Source organism: Camelus dromedarius, chromosome 22 (assembly GCF_036321535.1).
Source record: "Camelus dromedarius isolate mCamDro1 chromosome 22, mCamDro1.pat, whole genome shotgun sequence".
Classification (NCBI taxonomy): Eukaryota; Metazoa; Chordata; class Mammalia; order Artiodactyla; family Camelidae; genus Camelus; species Camelus dromedarius.
This window is the reverse complement of record NC_087457.1, coordinates 18,285,533-18,311,614: the sequence shown is the minus strand read 5'-3', so window position 1 is coordinate 18,311,614 and position 26,082 is coordinate 18,285,533. Positions and strand designations below refer to the sequence as shown.

General features: G+C 42.9%; 1 long non-coding RNA gene across 2 annotated transcripts in view; it reads right to left on the bottom strand.

Annotated features, from left to right (window-relative positions):
* The window catches only part of LOC105095792 (uncharacterized), a 249,117-nt gene that overhangs the window by 187,181 nt on the left and 35,854 nt on the right, over window positions 1-26,082 (bottom strand). For both annotated transcript variants that reach the window (XR_010377330.1, XR_837780.3), the window contains exons 2-3: window positions 22,420-22,519; window positions 13,807-13,894 (exon numbers count right to left, since the gene is read on the bottom strand). This is a non-coding gene — a long non-coding RNA (uncharacterized LOC105095792). The remainder of the gene's footprint in view (window positions 1-13,806; window positions 13,895-22,419; window positions 22,520-26,082) is intronic.

The window sequence follows — 26,082 nt, the reverse complement described above, 5'->3', positions numbered from 1 at the left end:
AGTTACTGAACTCTGGGGGCTCTTGGTATCCTGTGCAATATCCACACATCCAAATAACCTGGCTCATTCCTGATATGATGGTGACGAGGAAAACGAACGACCAAGCCATGGAACAGTCGGCACAGTAGACTTTCTGTTTGTCTAAGATTGTCCCTTATCTCGTGCCTTGTCCCATGGCCTTGCACTCCTATTTCCTGGTTCAGCAGATGAGGAAGTCAGTCTCTACAGCAGAATGGAAGAGAGGCAGTTGGCAAGACATTCAGTCTGGTCATTGTTACTGTAGGGTCTTCCTGCCCCCCTCCCCCAATTAAAGCTCACAGAGCAAGTGTCAGCTGGTGGGACACACACAGGAGAAGGCAGCTGGGACAGCTGTCCCTGGCCAGTCGGCAGGCCCCATCCATCTGTTCCTCTGTTTGCCTTGTGAAACAGAACAGAGCCATCTCCGTGGTGGGCAGTCACGGAGCAGGTGGTCAGACATGCAGGGTCAGTGATATGGTCCAGGAAGATGGGGCTCAGGGCAGAGAAAGGGAGTAGGATCAGGGTCTCGTCTCCAGAGGAGAGGGAATCCCAGCTGGACCTGGTCCCACCAGTGTCACAGTAGGCAGAGCTGGAACCCTGAGGGCTTATCATGTCCTATCAAAGACCCACTCCTGTAGGGCTGGGGTTGAGGGACTCTTGCTTCTGAGAGGAAGGCAGCTGAAAAAGCCACAAGCAAATCAAAAGAAGTTTGTACAACATCTGTTGCTTAAATCTGCTCTCTGTGATCTGTGGTCACTTTTTATACCACCTTGTGCCTATTTACACCCAATCCCTAAAGTCCCTCCCCTGACCAGCCACGAATTGTCTAGAAGGTCCCCGTGTGGCAAAATGCCTTCTTGTTCAACTGCTTCCCCATGAAACCTCCTTGGTCTCAGGGCTGGAAAAACTGTCAGACAGCCCTTAAGGCAAGCACATCCCTTTGTTTTAGGTTATATTAACTGCAGTTTCCTCCCCCAGGCCCCTCGGCTGCCTCACCCTGGCATTAAGCCCTCACATTTGCCTGCTCCCAAGCTGTTTATTCTGCCAGCGGGAAGTATCACTTGTCCATTTGCCTGCTAATGAACTGTAGGATCATAACAGTCAACCTACTCCAGCTGTGAGAGAAAGAGGAGGGGAAGGAATGTTTGTGGCCCAGGCTGCCCATCCAGGGCAGTGTTGGGGGTGGGCTGGGCAGGAGAAGGAGCTGTGGTTACAGTGGAGGCAAAGAGACAGAAAACAACAAAAAGATTTCTTCTCCACCAGCAATGCACAAAGCACTGGGGTAGGTGGTCTGCACAGATCATCCCCATTCAACAGATGAAGAAACGGCAGCCCAGAGAGGGTGAATGACTTTCGGGGTTACACAGCTAGAAAGGAGAGTGAGCAGCAGAACAGGATTTGAAGTCAGTTTTTCTTATATTAAAGCCACAGGCTCTGGAAGCTGCTTTGTGGTTTGCAGGCTGCCCTTGGAGTGGGAGACCCACACACAGGTGTCCCAGGCACCGCAGCAGAGACGTTGGCTCTCCTAGCAATGGGACAAAGTTGGTCAGGATCAATACCCCAGGACCCAGGGATCAGTATGGCTCACTAGAGACCTCACAGAAGCCATTCCTAAGATCAGAGCAGAGGGCTGGGGCCCATGCTGCAGGCAGGGAGCCAGCGGGAGGGAGAGACCGGAGGAGAGCTCCTCCCTTTAACCCCACTGGGGAGGAGGGAGTATAAATCCTGTTCTTCCAACAACCAGAACCTCCTGACACCACAAGCGGATGGCTGGCTGGGAAAGGGAAACTTACTTACCAGCATTGTTTTTGAGCCATTTACAATAAAACATAATATGCACAAAAAACAATTCTTAAAATCATTAGGAATATCTATGTATGCATGTATGTATGTATGTATGTATGCATGTATGTATGTATGTATGTATGTATGTGTTTGTGTATGCATGTATGTATGTATGTATGTATGTATGTATTTATTTATCAGCAGTAAGCTCTGCTCATCAATGCGCTCATCTTAAGTTTGTGGACCAAATGAAATGATCAGCAACTTAGCGTCTTAAAAATTAAGAGCACCAAACTGGAATAGAGCAGACAAGAGAGCAGGGTCCAGAGGAAAGGAGGCGGCCAGGAGGGCTCAATAGCCCAGGCAGAGACACTCCAGATGGGAAAGTCAAGGGGGAAAGGAAAATGAGAGGCCAGAGGAACAGGCCTACATAAAGGTTCATGGAGGAGGGGGAAGCGGAGGGGGAGAAGGAGAGAACACTCTCATGGCAAGAAATATGCCTCTTTGATGTTCAAGAGCCTCTTTAGAAATGGAGGGACAGGGGTTCTTGGGCACAGAGATGTGAGGTGATCACTATATGCTGTCTGGGGACAGTAAGGGGTCAGCGATGGAACAGAGACTCTCCCATTAACATGGAGAATACTTTCAGAAGCTGAAAGAAGAACTCAGAGGCCCTGGGTATGTCCCACAACTGTGTGTCATCTAATCCGAGCACAGGCCCTTGAGGAAGCTAGGAGTCCTGTGGCCAGGGGATGAGACTGCGTCAGCCCCCCTCCCGGGCAGCTAGAGTGTGTTCCCACTGTGTTGGGGAGATTCTGGGAGGGATGCTCTGGGATCAAGCCTAAGCCTTGCCCGACTCCCTTTCTCTGCTCCCAGGTCAGTGCCTGTCCTCTAGTTCCTGGGCACACGACGTCCGTTTCCTCTATAAACCTCTGGAACCAACATTTAGTGCCTCCTTGAATGAGCGCGGGAGAGTGGGTGGGTCTACTGCTCCTACTGCAAAATTCATCTCCTAAGGGCAAATTAGTCTTCAAGGTCAAAGAGAAGGAACCCCTTAAACAGCACTTCAGAAAAGTGAGCTGCAAAAGAGAAGACTGTGGATCTCCCTGGACCCATTCCCATCCTGAGTTCTTGAGGTAGAAGTTTGAGAAGAAAGAAGGCACAATTATATTCTTGTTTTGTTTTCATATTCTTTTTCATTTCATTTCATTTCACAGTTTACTACAAGATATTGAATATAGTTCCCTTTGCTGTACAGAAGAAACTTGTTGTGTATCCATTTTATATATAGCAGTTAGCATCTGCAAATCCCGAACTTCCAATTTATCCCTTCCCACTTTCATTCCCCCCGGTAACCGTAAGTTTATTTTCTATGTCTGTGAGTGTTTCTGTTTTGCAGATAAGTTCATTTGTATCTTTAAAATTTTTTCCAGATTCCACATATGAGTGATATCATATGGTATTTTTCTTTCTCTTTCTGGATTACTTCACTTACGATGACGATCTCCAGGTCCACTAATGTTGCTGCCAACAGCATTATTTTATTATTTTTTACAGCTGAGTAGTATCACATTGTGTGTATATTCCACATCTTCTTTATCCAGTCATCTGTTGACGGACATTTAGGCTGTTTCTATATCTTGGCTATTGTAAATAGTGCTGCTATGAACATTGGAGTGCATGTATCTTTATGAATTAGTTTCTTCTGAAAATGGGATTTTTGTCATTTTTGGTGAGTCCCACTTTTAAAAAGTGGCACATAAAAATCTAAGCAAAATGCAGACATTAGGGCAATGCTTATTCACCTTATGAAAGGATCTTTTTTTTTTTAAAGATCTTTTATGTTGCACAAGCATTTACAGCAGAATATTCTTGACCCCAAACATCGGTTGAGAGAGTGCTTCTGTACCCCAGCTATTAAGCCAGCTTTGGAATGCAAAGTAGTGCATCCTGCTGTCAAAAAGCAGCAGAGAAGAACCAGATATCAGCTGAAGTCACCCTGCCCATGGAGATCTACATAAAATTAGCTGCAGCTCCCTAGGCCAAGTCTAGTAGGCAGCCCTATGCCCACATCAAGGTTCCTGTGTATTTCCAAGATTTCTAAGGCTCTTTGTCTGAAAGGCTCCTCTGGCTTGACTAGAACCCTTAGCCTCACATGCATTCCACTCCCCTACCCTCAAGCTTTTCTTTGCCAGCAGTGGCACTCACCTATCCAAACTTGTTATGGTTAGGGTAATGCTAGCTGCTATGGAAAAAAAAATCTACAGACTACGATTTCTTTTTCTCTCAAGTGATAGTCAAGTGTGAATATCTCTAGCTAACACGCTGCTTTCTTCCCTGTGATAATCAAGGACTCCTCCCGTCTCCTAGGTTCAAGGAGACATCTACATCCAGTTGGCAGATGGGGTAATGGAATAGAGAAGGTACTCCTGCCTTTTAGCTGCCTTCTGGGAATTGACAGGCATCATTTTTGCTCACATTCCCTTGGTGAAAACTACCCAACCATATGGCCCCACCTAGATGCCAGAGGAGCTGAGAAAAGTACTCTTGGTCGGGCCACTGATTCCCAGCAATAGCTCTGTGTTGTGGAAGGGTGAGCAGGAGTTTCCATTGGACAGTCTGCCGTCTTTGCCACAAAAACATGTTTTTTCTTCTCACACAAGGATGTCGAGTGGCAGAAGCTTTACAGAAGGTTGGTGGATGGTAAAGGGATTTTACCACCACCTAAGGTGGTGGTGGGTTATGCAGACAAGACCTATTTTGAATGTGTCCCATTAAAAATGGCAAAACGGCTTCAAGTTAAATTTTAGTTATATTCTTAACAGCCTTTGTCTGCCCAAGAATATTTTGCTAGGCGACTTTCACTCCAGTTTTTCCTAATCTCTTCAGCCCCCAAATTCTTATTAACTTCTTGTGTCCAGTGGTTGGAGGTCAAATGTATTCGTGTGCAGCTAAGGGCTGAGCCAGGAGTTCATATACAACTTTATAAGATCGCTACCTTGATCTCCCTGGGACTTTCCAGCTCCCAGGCACCACCCTTTCTGGTCCACTGTCTAGAAATCCAGGGCTTTCATTTCCTTGTTTGATCATGTTCTTCCTGTGACTGTATCTGCTGCCAGTTCTGTAGGACTTGGCCTTCTTGGGTTTTGTTTGGTTTTTTTTCTCCCTATCTGCTTGCTATCATCTTATATTTCTGTGTCCTCCAGTAGCTACTCCATGTATTTTTTTCCAGGGATTTTAGCTGCCGTCAGTGGGAGACACGGAGTGGTATGTACTTAATCCATCTTTACAAGAACTGGAACCCACTGAAGGTTTATAAGCAGTCAAATGGCATGTAGCTTTCTATTACAGAAAGCTCTGTTTGGCTGGAGCTAGAAGAGGTAAGGGCAGTGGTGCTCGAGCCGGGAATGCAGAGTGGAGGTGAGAGCTGCTATAGCAAGCTAAAAAGCAGATGCCACAGGCCAGGTCTAAGGCAGATGAGGTAGGAAGGAGGCAGCAAAGTCCAGGTCTACTTAGAAGTGGGTTCCACAGGATATGATGGCCAATGACATATAGAGATGGAGACATGTGGAAGTCTCCAGAATGGCTCCCTAGGTAGGATACAGGAAGTGGAACAATTTGCTCCAGGATGTCAGTCTTTGATCAAACGCACAAGCAGATGCTCCTCTCATAGAGCAGAACAGACAGATTTGACATCTTTCTCCACTTTCCTTCTCTTATCTTCCAGGATCATTGGCTTTTGTGTGATCAGCTGTGCTGAGATATCCTCCATTCTGACAAAATATATTTGAGCCAGCTTGTAGATTTGCAAAGTTAACTATTGGCCTGTTTGCCATTTTCAGTAGAACAAACTCAAAATCAACTTTAACTGTATAACAAGCTACCACCTTCACTTGGGAAGGAACCGTAGGTAGAGCTTTTATTCTGTATGTGTTTCATCATGGAACTTACTTTTCTGGAGCTGTGTTTAAGAATTTCACCATTTGTGTCTATGATTTGTTAGCAAAGTACTGCTGGATAACATTTCAAGTACAAATGTATTCGTGTGCAGCTAAGAAGAAATTTTAAAAGAAACCAAGAAAACCTGAGTTTGTTGGATTGTTTGTTAAAGAAACTAATAACAGAGATGTTGATGTAGCTGCAGAAAGGAAAATGTTTTCCTGATGGATTTTTGCAGAGGCAGCTGTGTCTTCAGATGTTGCACATGTACAGCACACACAGACACACCATGGATATGTACTCATGTTTCACAGGCTCCTGCCTCACCTGCTAACATATAACTCAATCTTTCAGCTCCCTACAAATTCTGCAACCTATCCCATTATTATTCACAACTGAGAGGTGATTAATCACTCCAGCTATGGATAATTTACCCTTAACCTAGAATAAATACCTTTTTCTCTGTTGAGTTTGCTTACAAAGAGCTGGGCCCAGAGCCCATTTGGCTTGGTCACAGTACCAAGATGGCAGTCTACTTCACCTTGCGGGTGCAATCTTCCTCTCATTGCAAGCCATGCACTTAACTTTGGGTAGGAAAAAAAAAAAACCTAAAAATGGAAAGAAATTACCAAGATAAACAGTACAAAGGACTGAGAATGAAAGCCCTTATACTTGAGACAGAATTGGATTATTTCTTGGAAAGGCTTTTGAGACAGAAATCTGTGGGCAGAAGGAGAAAGAGGTTCCTTTTGTGTAGCTTGCTTCAAGTCCACAGAAGAAATAAAAGGAAGAAAAGCTTTGGCAATCTGTTGCTAACAAAGTATTTAATTTGGGCTGAGTCTTCTATGGCTTGGGAGCATCAGATAGCATTCCTGTAACAAAGAGAGCATCACTGCAAGACACTGCCCACCTGTCCTGGTCCCTGGGTGGGCGATTGTTTCTCCTTTCCTGGACCTAGGATAATGCTGAGTCAGAAGGCTTTATTTAATCAATTGGAAAAGAAGAGTGAGTGGGGTTTGAGCCTCAGATTTTTCTGTTCATGTTCAGGCATAAGTCTATCAGACCCACTGCCACTGTGCTACTTGACAAGAGACATCCTTTAATCAGCACAGAAAGGCCAGGCTTTGGGTAAAAAAAATTCTACACTGCTCAGAAACTCTAGGCAATGCTTTTAATCATGTCCCTTTCTGCTGTATCTCTCTAATTAAAACTTTTCTGAAAGCCTACTTTTTGGCATCCGTATTTTATTTGTGTGGCTCACCAGCTAATAAGGGCTTGGTGCTGTCTGTGGGATCTGGTGATCCTGAACAGGGTTTGCTCTTTGGTCAAAGATTTCCAAAAAGGTGTGGTGAGCACAGCCTGGGCTGGAGATTATACTGGAAATGGGAACTGAGATGGAGAGTTAGCTGGATTTAAGTGCTTTGGAAAGTACATGCAAGGATTTGTTAATACACTACAGTTAGTCAAGTGAAAACATTTTCAAATACCCCTGGGTGCTGGTGTAAGAGCTAAGAATAGGAATAAATTCCACATGTGACAGAACTCAAAATAGCATCAAACAACAGACCTAGAAATATCTGGAGTAGACCCTGTCTGCAAATCTCACCAAAAGACAAGGAAAAAGAAAACCCCCAGCAGACCCTGGATTAGTTTCAAGACTCAGACACCTTGGTCAATTGCACCAGTGAGTATATTCCTTGTGAGATATTTTAGATTCGGTTCATGTATTCACAAATACTCAATGGCTGGTTCATGGGTGGATTCACCATTCAAAATGCTGCTAAAACATTCTTCCATGAAAACATTCTAGGCAGCTATAAAGAAGGTTGGTTATGAGTTTTCTGAAAAGGAATTCAGATTTCCTGTCTCAAATCACTAAGGACAAGCTGAGATGGCAAGGAGATTAAAGTCAGAAGATGCATTTCAGAGCCTGGAATGTGTAAATGCAGCCTTAGGGAGAACCAGAGCCACACAGGTGGGGTCAGCGCCTGCATAAGACAAGATTACTATAGTAGTAAGAGCAATAATGATGAATTAACTATATTTTATTTGTCCAAAACCCCACTGCTGAGAAGTGGCAGAGTTTCAATTCAAACCCAGAGTCTCTGCTCCAGATCGTTTGGCTCTTAACCATTACTTCACTGGCCAGGCCAGTGGGGATCCTGGGTTTCCTTGGCTACACTGAGAACTCTTGGCAAAATTTTGCATCTAGTATTATGGTACCAAGTGGACCCCTGCCAGGGCCATTATGTATGGGTGTGCAGGTGTGTGTCACACAACTCTAGAGCATGCTGTTCATATCATAGTGTAGTCGCTGCCACTCCCACTCAAAAAAACTGCACAGTAGACAGACTGCCAACCATACACTGTGGCCCTGCCTTTTTCTATTCTTCTACTTTTGCAAGTGAGACCCCTAAACTGTGGAGAGACTAAGGACTCGGCCCCAAGGCCACTGGTTGTAGAGAGAAGTCAGGACTCATCTACAAAGGACATCTCTGCCCTCTGGCCATCCCTTTGCAATGACTCCTGCCCAGTGTCCTACATCACAGGCTCTGCTCACAGCTGGTAAATAAGTCAAACATGTACACAGGATTCTGGGAAGGGATAAGGACAGATAGGAAGTCTTCCTTAAAAAAAAAAAAAAAAAAAGAGCATCTAATATCTGGTCTACTCCAGAGAAGCCAAAGAAGAGGGTTGCCATCAACTTGGATGAGACCCCTGAATTGCCAGTACTCCCAGAAACAAAGGAGAGGGAAAGTATTTTGAAGCCAGTGATCCTCTAGAGGCAATTTATTAGCGCTATGGGAAGACTAGCAATGCTATCACTAGGAAAATGAAATCAGTGTGTGTGTGGATTTGTGTCTGACAAGGGAGCCATAAATCTTGCTCCTCTGCTGACAGAGCCTGACCCTGAGCAGCAAGGATGGCTACGTGCTCCCGTGCCAAGGACACATATGAGGGCTGGAGGAAGATTTCTTGGCTGCTCCTACTGGGGGTGGGTGTGCTGAGCCAGGGACAAACGCCTTGGAGACCTAGCTTCTGCAGGTGGCCCTGCGAGCTGGGTGAACTTATTTGCCTCTGAGGAAAGCCGTGACTCCTTTAGAAGCACGCAAAGGCCTAGCCACTTGCTGGCACTTCAAGTGGATTCTCACTTCCCAGATGTCCTCACAACCAAGGAAAGAATTGCTGTGAGCAGTCTTTAAAGGCCCCAGCAGACCAGGAATAGTCTCCATTAGCCCCAGGTTGCCACCAGCCTTTAAAATAGCTTGGACTAGTCCTTTCACCTCTTGTGGTGTGTGTCGGGGGGTCTCAGTTTCCCCATCTGCAAAATGGGGAGGAGAAGGTTAGACAAATATGTATTTTTCATTGTTCCAGCTCTAAATCCTATGAAACTATAAAACAGATTGCTTTGAGAGGATCACTGAGTTGCCATCCAAAGCAAAATCCTTTTCATTTCTTTCACAAAGCCAAGTTTCTAGAACAATGCCAAGCTAACCATTGGAAAATCAGGTGAGTGAATGAGAAAAGGAAATCTCAGTTTCTAAAGGTTTTAAGATCCTGGTTTCTGGCTCTTCTGAAGCCCTTTGCACTTGCTGCCCCGAGGACTTGGCCTTCCTTTAACCCTAACCTTGTCCAAGTGGGTTTCTCTTGTATACAACCAAATAATCCTTGATAGTCGTTATCTCTTGGTGACATTGTGTGACTCTTGAGGCATCTCTTTAATGCCTCTGTTTCCTCATCTGTCAAATGTCACAGCCAGCACGGGTATTTCAAAGTTTCTTTCCCAGCCCTCTGATTATATGACAGGCTTCCGCAAAGCAAAGCAGAATTAAGACACAGAGACCCCACTCCACCCATCTCCTCTCCAACTAACCAAATCCAGCCCATAACCAAGGTTTGTCAGCCTGTAAACAGTTCTTATCTCCCTTGTCATAGCAAAGGCTACCATCTCTTCCAGAAACCAGGGATGCAGAATGGAAATAGGGACCTCAGACTCCCCTGGTACACAGTCACTACTCCAACACTCAGTTCTGGAGCCAGGAGCTCCAGGCAGGGGGCTGGTCCAGGCAGAGCTAGCTGGCACCCACACAGCTCCCATCCACCTGTGCTGTCACCGTGGCCACGTGTGTATTTATAGCTCCATATGCCTGTCAGAAAATGATGCTCAGGCCTTTTCTTACCCCTGCTTCCAGCCCCTTGAAATAGGTAGAATGTTAGTGATTATGTGCGATTTCCACTGGCGTTTCCACTGCACAGGCTTCCTCAGACAAGCCATGCTTGCTTCTAATGCATGTGGCATTTCACAAGTGCCATCGTCTGCCACAAAGGAATGCTGTATGGGTGGTTGGGTAGTGTCTCTTTATAGCTGCTGAACTACAAGGAAAAACAGAATAAACTGCAGCTGTAAGGAATTAGATTAGACAAAAGAGAGGGGGTAAAAAACCCTTCCCTAGGGTTGGAGTAAGACAGTGGTGTATATTAAAAGGGACAACGTGTTAATGAAATCTCAAGGTATTTTTAGAAAGAGCAGATAGCTTCCTTCTGGGGATGGTTGTATGGTTGGCAGCGCAATCCTGCTTAGAGGCCTCAGAATAGATTGGATGAAATCTTGGTGGCCCTAGACTGATGAGAACATTCATCAGAGGGTCCCTCTGCCCCCACTGCACCAAATTCCTCTTGATTTCATCCATTTATTATCCTCCTCCTTATCATTGCCTGAAGAGGTCCATATTTTAATCCAACTGTAACTTGATTCTTTCCCATCCCGTCCTCACCACCAACCCACTTCACCACCGACCCTACCCTCACTAAGGTGAGGCAGCAAGAATCTGGATGCTGTGAACAAATGTAGGTGAATTGCTTCCAGAATTATCTGACTGCTGTCTGATAACTGAGGCTATCTGGCCCCGGTTCCTCATCCAAGGTGTACCACCTACTCTCCCTAACTGTGTTAAGTCTCCCTAAAGGTGCCCTCAGATGAGCAGCAAACAAAAACTTCCAGAGAAGCAGTCTCTCCCATCATAGGGAGCAGGAAACCTCTGACCAGCAGACCCAGTTGACCAATGGATAAGTCAGCCTCAGGTCTCAGAATCCTGAGGAAACTTGACCTGTATGCTCAACACCCATGTTGGTTCTGGCTTCACTCATGAAGCAGCAGGTCATTCCATGGGCCTCTTGTGGATGTCTGCACTTTAAAGAGCTTTTGGTGAAACGAGAGGACACGGGACAAAGTTATTTGGTAATGCTTAGTCCCTCCAGGCAGCATTTAACCATAAGACATTCAGCGTTCCCCAAGGATACTCCATCATTTATTCAGTATCTGTTCATCAATTAAGTATATCATCAAAGCGTCTCTTCTATATGCTCACCTTCTTCACATCCCCACAGTCATTTCTAACATCCAGGGAAGGGGAACCAAACTGCACTAACATTTTTTAGTCCCAGGCACTGTGTTTTTGTGTGCTTTATGTACATTACCTTGTATGAGTCTTCCCTAGATTTCTGAAGGAACCTTCTAAAATGGTCCTCCACATGCTACCCTTTTCATCCAAACTCCGCATAGATGCCAGAAAATCTTTCTAAAGCATACTCCCCACTTAAAAATGTTGACAGCTCCTCACTGCCCTCTGGAAGGATAGAAAAGGTGTAGCCTCCAGAGCTTGCTCTGGCCTCCCCAGTATCTTCTCCACTCACCCACTACAGAGATCCTATAGAAGAGCTTTGCCACATTCTCTGACCAACTAAGCTAACTGGCCCACGGTTTTTGCCACATACTCTGAACACAGAATGTATTGCAATGCTCCAAAGACTTTACCCACATTGGACCACTTATTTAAACTCCTCCCCAGCCACCCAATCCTTCTCACTTGGCAAACTCCTCTTGTTGACCAAGACTCCACTTAAATATTATCTCCTCTTTCTATCCTTCCCTCATCTTCTGAGGCAGAATTAATTGGGCCTTTGTCTCCTCTTATAACACCTTATATAAATTTCACTCTTGGCACAGCTCACATTGTATCATAGATTCTCCATGTGTTATTCACGGCAGGCTAAATTCTTTCACAAAGAATTCAAGAATTTCCTGACTTGACACAATACAGGTCTATTTTTTGCTTGTGCAACAGTCCAGTGTGAGTGTTCCTGCTGGAGGCTCCCTGCCAAGTGGTGACTCAGGGATCCAGGCTGTTTCCATCTTGTACCTCTGTCATGCCCTAAGACCTTAGGGTTATTTACTCACTACCACATAGACAGTGAAATAAAGGAGAATGGAGGATACAGTGGGAGGTTTTTAAAGACCAGGCCTAGCCCAAACTCCAGTCATCACTCCAGGATAACAGATCTTCAATCATATCCACTAACTACTTCTCACAGGATTCTCAGTCTCCTGTACCACTGATTTGGGGTCTAGAAATATCTTCAAAAGGAAAAGCTAGATATCCATTGTCGAGTCTATGGTAACTCTACAGATACTGCACTTTTTGGTGGAACCATTCCTCCAAGGGAGACCATTGTAAGGTTTTGGGGACCAGCAAGAATTTTTATATTATGGGCCAACTGGTATGAGACAACTGGCATATGTCTACAGCTTCCATTTTTATCTCAATACTCAGTTACTCACCAATGTGGCAGTCTGGGAAATTAAATTAATGGAGAAATAAAAAGGTAAATTTAATCTCACCATATTTACCATCAAACATATACAATGGGTCATACTGTCTGAATTTCTAAAATTCTAAGAGATGTTTGGTCACCTCCTTCAACTGTGTAGCATACTTATTGAAAGATAAACCTCTACTGTGCATAAGTGATCATTAAAAAAGAAAGAAAGACTAGGTTTTTCTCCTCTTTCATGTCAGCTCAGGATTACTCAAAGAATACAGTTCTTAAGAGTAAATAAATAAGTTCCCAGCCAATACACAGGACATTTGACATTGCCTCCTAGACTAAGGTCAAAAGAGGACATAGGGAGGAACTTTCTATTTTTGATCAAATTTGAAAAGTGGACAAATCCCTCTCCAATACAAAACAAAAATAAACCAAAATCATCTGAGGGCACAGGATGAACATATTTTTAACAAAGGAAATTGTTTTCAAAGAATCGGCATTTAGAGTTTAGTGATTCAAAAGAATCACTCAAGGTTTCATTTTCAAGGCTCTTCCACCTCTCCTTAGCCCCATGATAGCCCATAGAACTGATGAAGGAAACTGACCTGAGGAAGGGTTACATGATTTGGCCATGGTCACAAAGCAAATCAAAGGTTTTCCTGGGATTTGTTCCTGCCTCCTGTCTTAGGGCACAGTTCATAAATGATGCACAACTCAAGACTATTGGCACCACTTTCCTACCCCTTCACCCCACTTTTATTGAGATATAATTGACATATATCATTGTGTTAATCCGAGGTGTACAATAAAATGATTTGATTTATGTATATATTGCAAAACGTTTGCCACAATAAGTTTAGTTAATATGAATCACCTCACATAGTTACAAAATTTTTATCCTGTGATGAGACCTTTCAAGGTCTCTACCACTACCATCGCACCACTGTAGCACTTTTTGATTACCTCCCCCCTCATTCCTCATCTTGCTCTCAAGTGACTTCTCCTCCCAGCTCTCCACTGATACATACTTTTAGCCAAATATGTTTGATCATCTGCATGTCCTTAAATCCAATGGATCTTTTTCAGTCCTCCCCTGATGTAATCTCTAAGCAAGGGTTTGACTCAGAAGACAGTGGCTTTCTTTTGAAACAGTGTCCAACCTCACAGTTCCTGCTTCCTCTCTGCCTGTTCCTTTTCTGCCTCCTTCACCTGCTCATCTTTTCTACCCAGGCCACCAAAGATTTATATTACTCAGGACTCCATCCTAGGTCCTCCTCTCTTTTCTCTCTGTATCTTGTCCATGCTCATGGCTTCAAAAACCACTTACTCATAAATAAACTCTAAATTTTCTATTTCCAGCTAATATTCTCCTTGGAGTTCCAGAATTATACCATATACCAGAACTATACCACCTCTGCTTACAAATTTGCTTTATAAATGTAAATGCCACAGACTTACCTTGAGATCCAACACCAAATATCTTCCAACATCAGACCCAGTCCTCTTCCAATGTCTACGCCAGTGAATGACACTGCCATCAACCCTGCTGTGTGATTCAAGAGAACCAGAGTTATTCCTGATGTTTCTCTTTCCCTCACCATCCACATTTCATTCATTACCAAAGTCAGTTTATTTTACCTCCCAAACACCTCTCAAATATGCCTGCATCTCTCCTTCTATACCCCCACATCCCTAATGCAAACCACCATCAGGTCCTGACTGGACTATTCCAACAAGGGTTTAACTGGTCTCCCTGCAACCACTCTCGCCATCTTCCATTCTATACTCCACAATGCAGCCAAAAAGATATTTTCAAAGTGATAATCTCATGATGGTTCCCACCATCTCTTCTCCCCACCCCATGCAAATCCTTCAATGGCTTCCCAATGCTCTTAAGAAAAAGACCAAATCCATAGTAGTAGTAGTAGTAGTAGTAGTAGTAGTAGTAATAATAATAATAATAATAATAATAATAATAATAATAATAATAATAATAATAATGAAGAAGAAGAAGGAGGAGGAGGAGGAGGAGGAGGGGGAGGAGGAGAAGGAGAAGGAGAAGAAGAAGGAGAAGAAGAAGAAGAAGAAGAAAGAAGAAGAAGGAAGAAGAAGAAGAAGAAGAAGAAGAAGGAAGAAGAAGAAGAAGAAGAAAGAAGAAGAAGGAGGAGGAGGAGGAGGGGGAGGAGGAGGGGGAGGAGGAGGGGGAGGAGGGGGAGGAGGAGGGGGAGGAGGAGGGGGAGGAGGAGGAGGAGGAGGAGGAGGAGAAATACCCTTGTGCACCCTAGCTCCCAGCCACCATACAGCCTCATTTCACAACATGATCTTCACTGCACTCTGAGTTCCAATGGCACCAGTCTTTCAATTCCTTGACCCAACTCTACAGGAAAGACTTTTTCTCTACAAATTCAGTGAGCCCTCTTCTGTTAAATACCCTCACAGCAGCACATACTTCTCCTTCAAAGAACTTGCCAGAGCAGTAATTTGACATTTAATTATGTGTTCATCTGGTTGATGTCTGTCTTTCCCATCAGACTATAAGCTTCATGAAGATGAAGTCGTGTTTACTTTTGCTCATCACAGTATATCTGAAGCACCTATCACTGTGCTTGGACATACTAACATGCAAACATTTATCCCAAGAATAGTAAAAATAAATACCAATTAGGTGATGAATCAACAACTTATGTTTACTTGGGTTCCTTCTGGTTTTGATATTACAGTACATGTATTGGCCATTTACTGTACTGTACAGTACAGTAAATGGCCTGTCATATGAGGCAGTTTTTTTCTTCTATTTGCACTAAACTTACTCTGTCCAAGATTTAAAGTAGTTCCTTTTATGAAAAAAATTTCAGGCCAATTTGGTGAACAACTCCAAGTTCATCTTTTTTTTATTCAGGATGACTGGGGATTCATATTGGTCTCTAAAAATAATGAGAGCACAACTGCAGAAATGAGGAGCCAGCGAAGGTAGCTGTGACACCAGAATGTACCCGAGGGAGGGCCCTGGATGAGGACCAGGAGGTGGGCACGAGTGCCAGCTCTGCCTTCATCCAGCAGCCTGACCATGAGGAAATCACTTCCTTCCCTAGACCCTGGTTTATTTACCTGCAAAATGAGAGAGTTGTTCTCAAGGGGAACCTTCTGCCTTTAGCATGTGACATGATGCACGAGAATGATCATCCCACCTCCTGCCGCCTCCCTATAAAACCAGAATTCTCCTCGTGGGCAGGTCAGAGCCAGAGGTCTTTCCTTCTCCACGGCTAAAGTTTTCTTCAGCTAGCTCTTGACCTGCCACTTATCATGGGATTGTACTGAGAAATAGTGCATTTAGTCATTTAGGATACATCTTTACCATTCTGCCTGACACTCATCTTTCCATAATCATGGGGGAGAAGACTGTGTCTAATCCACCAATATTTTATTTCTAGAAATGACTTAATTTAGAAGAGCAGGTGTCATTTTCGGGCTGTGTGTTGTAAAAGAAAAACCTGAGGGTCAGAAGTCAGAACTCATGTTCCAAGTCCTCCACTGACTGGCTGTGAGCTTTAAGCATGATTTAATAGAGAGATAGGTAGGTAGGTAGGTAGGTAGGTAGGTAGGTAGGTAGATAGATAGATAGAGCAAGAAAGCAAGAGAGAGAGAGAGAGAGATCTAACTGGCTTACTTCATAGGGTGATCATGAAAACCATACGAGACAGCATTTGTGTACATAATTTGAAGAATTTAAAGTATAATAAACATGGGTTTTCAGATGCCCAAAAGATGCCCCCAAGGAATAAAGGTATATACAATCATCATGATACCAATATCATAGAAATTACAATTCCAGCAGCGCCATTTCGTGCCAGCTCCCAATAGACAAAGATGTTATCTACTTAAGGCCTCCTTCTCCTCTACAGTCCGAGGTCACAGGCTTCCAAAAATCCTAGACCCTTCCAAGCGCTCATCTGAAAATTTCAGGATTATTTAGTGAAGAAGTCATAGGTCACCTTGCAGGGTGTTAAAGGATTTAAACGGAAAATGATAGTACCATTGATAAATAAATATCAAAAACGAATGGATAAAAGTATGTTAGGGATATCCTTATTCAGAGTAAATAGACTGAAAAAAAAAATCTACCCAAGAAAATCTACTTTCTGCTCTAAGTAATCATTTTTTCAGCACTATCAGACACTAATTCTTCCAAGCCAACTCATGCTCAAAACTAAAATAGAAACCCTTGTATATGTGGTCAGCTGATTCTCCAAAAAGGTGTTAAGACCATTCAATGGGGAAAGAAGAGCCTTACCTTATACTATATACAAAAATTAACTCAAAATAGAACAAAGAACTAAAACAATAAAACTCTCAGAAGTAAAGAGTAAAAGCTTCATGACATTGCATTTGGAAATCATTTATTGGATATGATACCAAAAGCATAGGCAGAAAAAAAAATAGACAACTTGGACTTTATCAAAATTATAAACTTTTGTGTATCAAAGGACACTATCAAGAGAGTGAAAAGGCAACACACAGAATCGGAGAAAATATTTGCAAATCATATACCTGATAAGGAATTAATATCCAGAATATATAAAGAACTACTGCAGCTCAAAAACAAACAAAAAATTTAAAAACAAACATAAGACTTAACTAGACGTTTTTTCAAAGAAAATATACAAATGGACAATATGCACACAAAAAGATGCTCAACATCACTAGCCATTAGGAAAATGCAAATCAAAACCACAATGAGATACCACTTCACATCCATTAGGATGGCCATTATAAAAACAAAACAAAACAAAATGAAAACTAAGAAGGGTTGGTGAGGATGTGGAGAAATTGGAACACTTATACATTGCTGGTAGGAATGTAAAATGGTGCAGTCACTATGAAAAAATACTTTGTGGTTCCCCAAAAATTTAAGCACAGAATTAGAACATGATCCAGCCATTCCACTTGTAGGTACATATCCAAAAGAATTGAAAGAAGGAACTCAAACAGACAATCAATGTTCATAGCAGCATTATTCCCAATAGTCAAAAGGTAGAAACAACCCAAATGTCCATCAACAGATGAATGCATAAACAAAATGTGATACATACAAATGGAATGTTACTCAGCCTCAAAAGGGAATGAAATTGTGTCACATGCTACAACATGGATGAATGTTGAAGATATTAAGTTAAATGTCAGAAACAAAAAGGACAAATATTAGGTAAATCCACTTATATGAGGACCTAGAATGGGCAAATTCAAAGAGACAGAAAGTAGAATAGAGATTACCAGTGTCTGGTGGGAGGAGGGACTAGGAAGTTACTGTTTGCAGAGTTTGGGATGATGAAAAGTTCTGGAAATGGGTATCAGTGATGGTAGCAGAACAGAATTTACTTAATGCCACCAATCTGTACACTTACAAAATGTTTAAAATGGTAAATTTTATGTTATGTATATTTTACAACTAAAACAATGGAATGGAAGTCCTGACATAATGGAAAAGTGTTCTCCTGTCATTTGTTATAGGTAGTGAGTATGTTCTATTTACTTAAGGGTCTTAAAATCCAGGAGAAGGCAAAATTGATGGAAAAGAGGCAGAGCCTGAATTTCTAGGTGCCTCCTGCAGCCCTTGTTCACTCATCAATCTAAGGTTGTCAGCAATCAGTCAATCTTCTTCTTTCCCCCTTTCAAATACTTCTCACGATGGCAAATAAGATGTCAAGTCTTAGCATCTTCAGATGAATGAGATGTCACCTCAGTCTGCAGCCCCTGTCCAGATCACATCAAACAGCACATCCTGCACATCAAACAGCAAAGTGGAAAACTGATGCACTGCGTTGAATAAGGCTGGAATGCTACAGCCTGTTCAAGCTAAAGTACATTCTTTTGGAGTTTGGGAGTGAGTGAGCAGACAGCTCAGGGAGAGCAGCAAGAATGTGAATACTAAGACTCCAGTAATGGCCATCTCCCTCTGCCTCCCCCCAAGGGAGACCTACGAAACACACAGGTTCAAGTGGGATAGTTGCAAAATCCTTACAAAAGAAAGGCAGGACTAGGGGTCAGGAGTTAAGGGTGAGGACTCTGGGGTCAAAGAGCCTGGTTGCAAATCGTCTCTCTGCCACTCATACATACGCCATGGAACCACAACAAGTTGACTCACCTCACCGTGCATTTCTTTCTCGATAGGGACAGAGATAATCCTACTATGAAACCTAACTTACTGGATCATTGTGAGGATTTTGAAGTATTAATTGATGTCAGCTATTATTATCAGTTGATGTCAGTTATTATCAGAGAACACAGTAAAAAAGCTATAACTATGAGTCACCATATTGAGCAAACAAAAGAAAAGAGGGCTTTGGGGTATATTGTGTACCTATAAGCATATATTTGTCTATGTATATGATTTGTTTATAATTTTCTAGGCAGGGTCATGGGAATATTAGCCTGAAATTCTCTACCAAGCTGCTTCCTAACTTATTCCTGTAGTGCTAAAGCTTCTTGGCAGGCAGAAAGGGTCAATGATTTCAAAATCAAAGTTGTTGGAGTGTGCTTTTTCCTCATCAGTTTTCCCAAGTGTGGAAACAAAGCTGCATCTAAGCTAGCCGGACCCAAGGCACAGGAGTTGGAACTGAGCAGCTCTCCCGAGCTATTCTCTGTCCTCCTCCCATGGTGTGGCAGGTACCACATGCCATCTTGATTCAAGCTATACTGGACTCTTCTTTCCTGTTTCTATGTCTCATGACTGACACTGAGATAACGTCATGTAACTTATCTCCTTTTCTAGGTGGGCAGAATCAAGTTTATGCCCCTGTTCAAGAAGTCTCTTTCTTGTTAGGGTACCACTCTACATCTTCTCAGGAGTGTATCTCCCTCTGTCTGTTTCCTGGATCAAGGCAACTGAAACTTCGTACAATAACCAAAGTCCCATCAAATGCTATGCAAAAAGGCTAGAGGTTCCTTAATAACACTGGACAATCTAGGGTAACTTAAAGGCCAGGAAGTCTATGATCAGAAGAAAATGTGAACAAGGAACCATTAATATTTATTGGAATAATACAGAGAAAAGATAAGGAAAAACAGACAGGAAGCAGAGAAGAAGGCCACATGTTTCATGATAATGCAGTAACCTACAACGCTATATTATCTCAACGTTCCACCATTTGTTACCATCCAGCTCAAAGAAAGAAGTCTAAGCCTGGATGCCAACAGCTGTACCAGCAATGATTCTCATCCTCCAATTCAGGAGTACAGTTTCCATTTTCCATGGCAGAACAACAGCCCTAGCAGATACAAGGCAGGGCTACGTCCCAATAATAGGTGATTCTCAGCAACTGTGATCATGACCATGACAAGCCCAAGAGACCCACCAGTTTCATGACAAGCTTCTGCTTTCAGTGAAAAGCATCAGTCTGGGGGACATAATGCTGCAAACCGTGAAGAACTAAGTGTTCAAGCCTTCACCTGCCTCACTGAACTCAGTGATCGTTTTGTAATTAACAAGAGCTATCTTTATTTGGGCCCCCCTTATTTCCCCCATTGTGTGTGGTGGGGCCCTGGCAGGGAGGGGAGAGAGGATGGCTGTGGGGAAAGCATTAAGAAGAGGAGGACACAGTCTCTGAGAATTCAGTGCTATACAAGAAAAACACAGTAGAGAGAAAACTGTTTCTTCTACACTTTTTCATTTGCTTACACTTCCTTGTCATACAGACTTCCAAGAATTAGAACCTGAGCTTTGAAATCCTCCCAGCAGATTGCTCATCTTCAATTGATGAACATGGCCCAGTGGTTTGTAAAAAGGAAAACTGAATTTTTTACAACACCAATCCTTCCCCAGTTATAATTAAAATATCAAGGGGCATTCTTTTGGAATGTAACAAGGCAGTTCTAAAGGTCATTTGCAAAAATAAATGTGTACAAACATTGAAGAAAATTTTGACAAAATAAAAGCAGTGAGGGGGACACTAGCCCTATCAGGCATTAAAATATATTTTAAAGTTATAATATGTAAAGCAGCATGATACTGGCTCTAGAACAGACAAGTCACTTGAAGAGAATAGATGCATTAGATGTAAACCTTAATGTGTAAAATTTAATTAGTTTAGAAGATGGTATCCAAAATCAGTAGGGAAAGGTAGGATTGCTCAACAAATGGTTTTGATGGAATTGGTTAAGTTTTCATAAAAACTTGCCCTAAGTCTCCTTTTCTCAAGTCTCCCTAGTTTTTTCTGAGTTTCACAGGATTATGTCACCAGGGCTTGGGAACTGTTGCCTTGCTTTCTTCCACTCTGGTCATCTCATCCTGGTCTTTCCCCATTGTCCCTGTTGCCTATGATCTTCCTGAGGTCAGAGTTCCAATGGACATCATTATTCTCCATTCCTGGGAGGGAGGAAAGCTCCCTGCTCCCATTCACTTCTTAGGCCAAAGTATGATCACAAGCCTTCCTAACTCCCACAGCATATCCAGGACCAGGACATCTCTAAAGACATGGAATTCATAAAAAAGAAATATTCAGTGGTTGCCAGGGGACAGAGGGGTGAACAGTCAGAGCACAGAGGATTCTTAAAGGCAGTGAAACTATTCTGTATGATGCTATCAGGGTAGCATATGTCATACATTTGTCAAAACCCATTGAATGTGCTATTAAAGAAAAAATTATCCTAGCACTTGCTTAAATGGTAAGGAAGATTTTATTCAGGATTATTATAATAAATGTCAAGACTACCACAATAGGAGAGAGAAGTCAACTCCAAATACAAAAAGGACAGCTGGGGATTTATGGCCAATGAGCAGAGTGAGGTCAGTGAACAGAAAAAATTACTAAGAGGAGACATCAAGGGTAGAGATTCTTGTTAAACTGGCTTAATAAGATTCTTGATGAAGGCGAGCCAGGGTGATCAGAGAGCTTTCAAGGGTGGGAATATGAGGAATTTGATTAGATATCAAGGGTGAGGGATTCTTGCTAAACTGACTTAGCAGGATTCTTGCTGAGCCTGAGTGACACAGGGTTGGCAAGGACGGGACAGGGGCCAAGGTCAAATCCTGGTCAAAAAGTGGGCTCCTCTGCGCTAAACTAAAGTTTAGTCAAAGAGAGAGTCTTTGTACTACACCAAGAGTGAACCCTGACATAAACTATGGACTTTGGAATGGTAATGATACCAGTTGTAGCAAATGTCCCATCGTGGTGTGGGATGTTAATAGTGGGGGATGTTGTGCGTATGTGAGAACAGAGAGAACTTGGGAACTATCATCCTTTCTGTTCAGTTCTGCTGTGAATCTGAAACTGTTCCCCAAATAAAGCCTATTTACATTTTTTCAATTAAAAAGGAAATATGAAATTGAATAACTCCTGACTACATAACTGGTAGCAGGACCAGTCGTGGGCTCTCTATTAGGCAAGAAGTTTCCAGCCAGATTTCCAGTTATGGTACCTAGTTGATGCCTGGAAGATTCAGTCACCTTTGCCATGCCAAAAAGTGGGAGTGCCCGCTGTTCCAGGCAGGTGCCCTCTCTCATCTGCAGGTGGAAATATGCACATATTCATCTTTTGGGGAAAGCAACCAAGTATCTTTAAAGTTCACATTTCTGGTTCAGTCATGTCCCTTCTAGGAACCTTTCCCAAAGAAGACATTAGTGCTTGAGGAAAGGAATTTTATACCAAAAAGTCCCTTATAGCATTATTTGTAATGATACAAATTTAGAAACAGCCTAAGCAATCCACATGGGAGAAGAGTTCAATGAATCATAGTATACCCATAGTTTAGTATATGACGTTTGCAAATATTATTTAATGATATGAGAAATTGCTCACACATCGTATTAAGTGAAAAAGGCAGAACACAATATTGCATACATAGTATAATCCCAATTATGTAAAAACAAGAAAATATGAGAGTGAAAGCCTAGAAGGAAAACAGCATATGAAAATGTTAACAGTGGTTATCTCTATGACAGGGAATTATGAATGATTTTTTACTTTTTTATATACTTCCCTGCATTTTCAAGACTTTCTATGACGATCACATATTGCTATTACAAATATATTTCTTTTAACATAAAAGGAAGTAAGATGCAAATTTGAGACCAACCTCTCTGGTAACAGAAAGTCCACCCACGGTATCAGGAAATGATGCTGCAGAATGCCAGCGCCTTTCTTGCCCACATTTAGAAAGGGAAACGTCTTGACTCCTAAGATGGTGCAAAGGAATAAGATGAGAGAAAAGAAGAAATAAAGTCTCTATTGGCTTCAGTTTTCGTGTTTTATACAGCACTATTCTTTCCTCCACTAGTTCGTAGTTCCTTCAAGACAGAGACCACACTTTCTCTTTCAGCGTCCTGCAGATCCAACCTAGGCTTGGCACACCGTGTGGGGAACACTGGAGAACGTAGGAGGATTGGAATGCAGGGGAGGAAACAGAGACACTGCACTGAGGGTTGGCAGAAAGGAGGCATGGACATTCTGGAAAGACAGGAGATTAAGCCAAGGAGAAATAGAAATAGAAGATACAAAGGAAGAAGGGGCACAGGAGAAAGGAGGGGGAGAAGAGCAGGTGAAGACAAGTGTCAACATGATACTACTCTGTGATGACTGGATTCTAGCCCTTCCTCTAGGAAGGGATTGGGCTAAATCCAATCTAGAGTTCACCTGAAAGGGGAAGTTCTCACTGGTTTTGCATCAGCCCCAGATGATTCCCAAGAAGATCACAACCAGCCACTGCAGGAGTCCTTGACCTTGCAGCCAAGTCCGCTCAGCGGCTGGATCACAACCAGCATCGAGTGACTCACCAGCCACTGCATAATTTGGAAAAACACAGAGACGCCAAAGGCTTTCTTGGGGTCATTTGCAGCATCCAAGGCCCATTATGATCCCACTCTGGTGGAGGGGAGGGAGAGAATTGGATAAATGGGTGGTAAGAGACCATAAATGATAAAGCTGGGCATAAAAAGTTGGAAAAGTAGGTCACCCCAAGTGGCAATCTCAATTTCTCTGTTCCCCAGGTGCAAAGAAGGCACATTTTCACCTAGAAAGAAGGGACGGCATGGAGAAAGGAAATGTGGCTGTCAGTCAAACAGGCGAGACACATCATTCCCTCCCTCACCTCCACATGCCCACAGCCCCAGCCCCTCCTCTGACCACTGGTAACCAAGCCTGTCCTGTGGGTGCTTCCCAGTTCTCTTCCCCAGCTCTCCCCACACATGTAGACATTCACTGAACTGGTAACCCTGAGCTGAGCTCAACACTCCTCTTTCTCCCTTCCAGCAGCTTTTCAGGGAGTTAGGACCATGGGATGTTGGACTGGGATGTTAAGCATCTTCTCTCTTTCCCAAGGTAGAGGGTAAAGAAGTCATCCCAGAGAGTAAAGAGACCTCCAGGGAGAGGCCTCAATTTCCAAGCATAAGCTGCTGAAAAAGTTTCATAATCCACCAAGGAACTGGAGCAAGACGACCAGTGATGTGAGCAGAGCTCAAAGATCCTGAGATTAGGTCAGCAGGTCCCAACTCCAGGGTGATGGGGACTGCTTGGCAAGCCACCACACCAAGATGGGAGACCTGGTAAAATCATCACAGGTCATGGCGATTACTAAGGATCGGAACTTACACTTGACCAGAGGTTCAGAACATTTGCCAATATTCTCCACTGGAAAATGTGGCCCACATTCTCAAAATGATGGTCAGTGGTAGCAGAAGATATCTGCTCATGACAAGTGCAGGTGTGCCCATCCCCTTGCATAGCACAATACAATACGAGCTTCCTGGCTGTGGATTTGAGGAAGTCACTTAACCTGTCTGAGATTCGCTTCCTAATGTCGCCTGGTGAATCTGAGAATTAGAGTTTATTTAAGGCATCAAGCACAAAGCAGAAACTCAGAAATGGTTGTTGTAGTTATCAGGGTAATGTTTTAAGTGCTAAAGGATACAAAGATGGGTAAGGTATTTCCTTCTCTTAAAATCTGTAATGCAAAGGATAAAATAAATAAGCTATGAGGATATACTGTACAACACGGGGAACAGAGCCAACATTTTATAATAACTATCAATGGAATATAACCTTTAAAAATTACAGAATCACTATGTTGCACACATGAAGCTTATATAATATTGTACATCAACTATACTGCAATTTAAAAATTAAATAAATAAAATGTCTAATGCAAAGGGAAAGAATAAGATGCATGCACAATAACTATTCTACAAGATGGGATTATGTGGAAATTTCTGTGCAAATCCAGAAGGGAAAACATCCCAACCCATGGTGACTAGGGTGGCGAGGAAGCCATCAGGAAAGGCTTCCTGGAAGAAGGAGGATTCAGAAGGGGCAGGTGTATGACGGACGTGGCCAATTGTTCAGGCAGAAGGAGCAGCGGCAGCAAAAGGCCCAAGGCAGGAAGATAAAAGCCTGTTGAGAAACATCAAGTCATAAAGTTCAAGTCCGGGAAGGGTAGAGATGAGATTTGAGGGTGTTCTAGGGCCGGGCCATGGAAAGCCCAAATGCCAGGCCAAGGAGTTTGTGCTTAATTCCGTGGTCAGCAGGGAGTCATTGGAGGCTGCTGAGCAGGAGAGTTGCTCTCTTTACAGCTGTGCCAGGCTAAATTAAGCAGCAACAGGACTTTGTAATTGGAAAGGGAAGGCCCAGAAATAGCTCTTGACTCAGAAACAGGCCTAGGGAAAGGTAATGAGAAGCACAGCTCTGAGCAAAGCAGAGAGGTTAATTAAATTTCTAATTATTGTGAAAGGCCATTAAAAAACCCTAGTTCACTAGGGATAACTGCTGTGGAGGGGCTTGGAAGAATAATACTCCTCTTAACCTTTGAAGAGCTGCAACAAAGGTGGGCGGTTGCTTTTCCATGGAGGAGAAATGTTTGAGGTACTGAGTAAATGGTAGGTAACCATGTACACTTGTTCTCTGTAAATCCATCACCCTCCCCCGAAATAGCCACACATCTCTGTACAGGGCTCTACAGTGTCAGGTCAGTAACTTGCCAAAATGAATCTACACAGTCCAGGATGGGTCTCTAACCTGACCCCTTATCTGTACAGCAGGTGCTGAGATAACTCAACATGTTCCATACTGCCAAGGTTTCCCATGAATTGTTAAAAATGTATTCCTGTTATGAAGTATTCCATCGTTATTTCAATAATTAGTAATTTATCAAGAGGTCATTTTTACTACTGACCATTGGGGATTAGCAGACAGCTGTCCATGGACATTCCTGGTGGAACTGACCCTGAACCCCATCTTCACCCTGAGTCTCCACTGCATACACAGCATGTTAATCAATGCCAAATCAGAACAGTACCGCCATCTTGGTATTGTACATTACTCTGTGGTTTAAAAAATATTTTCACATCTCCTGTCTCATGAGAGACACAATTTTCATTTCCCCTTAAGCAGTTGAGAACACTGAGGCTCAGAAAGATTAAATGCACCCAAATATACATTGTTAATCATGACAGGCTAGAACCTAGGTCTTCTAACTTCTAGCTCAGTGTTCTTTTACCTGTGCCAGTGTCCAGGTCTAATTCATGGTCTCTGTTCTCAAGTAGCCTGGCCAGTAAGAGCAAATGAATAAGGAAATAAAGTTAAAACCAATATGCACCAGACTTTGTGGTTATGGTGAGAGTTTAAAGAAGGGGAGAACCAGGAAGGCTTCTTGGAGGAGGTGTGCAGTTCTGCTGCTATAACAGAAACTCAAATTTTAAAAAAGTTTAAACAAGTCAGAAGTTTTTCTTCCTTGTGGGTCTAAGTGTAA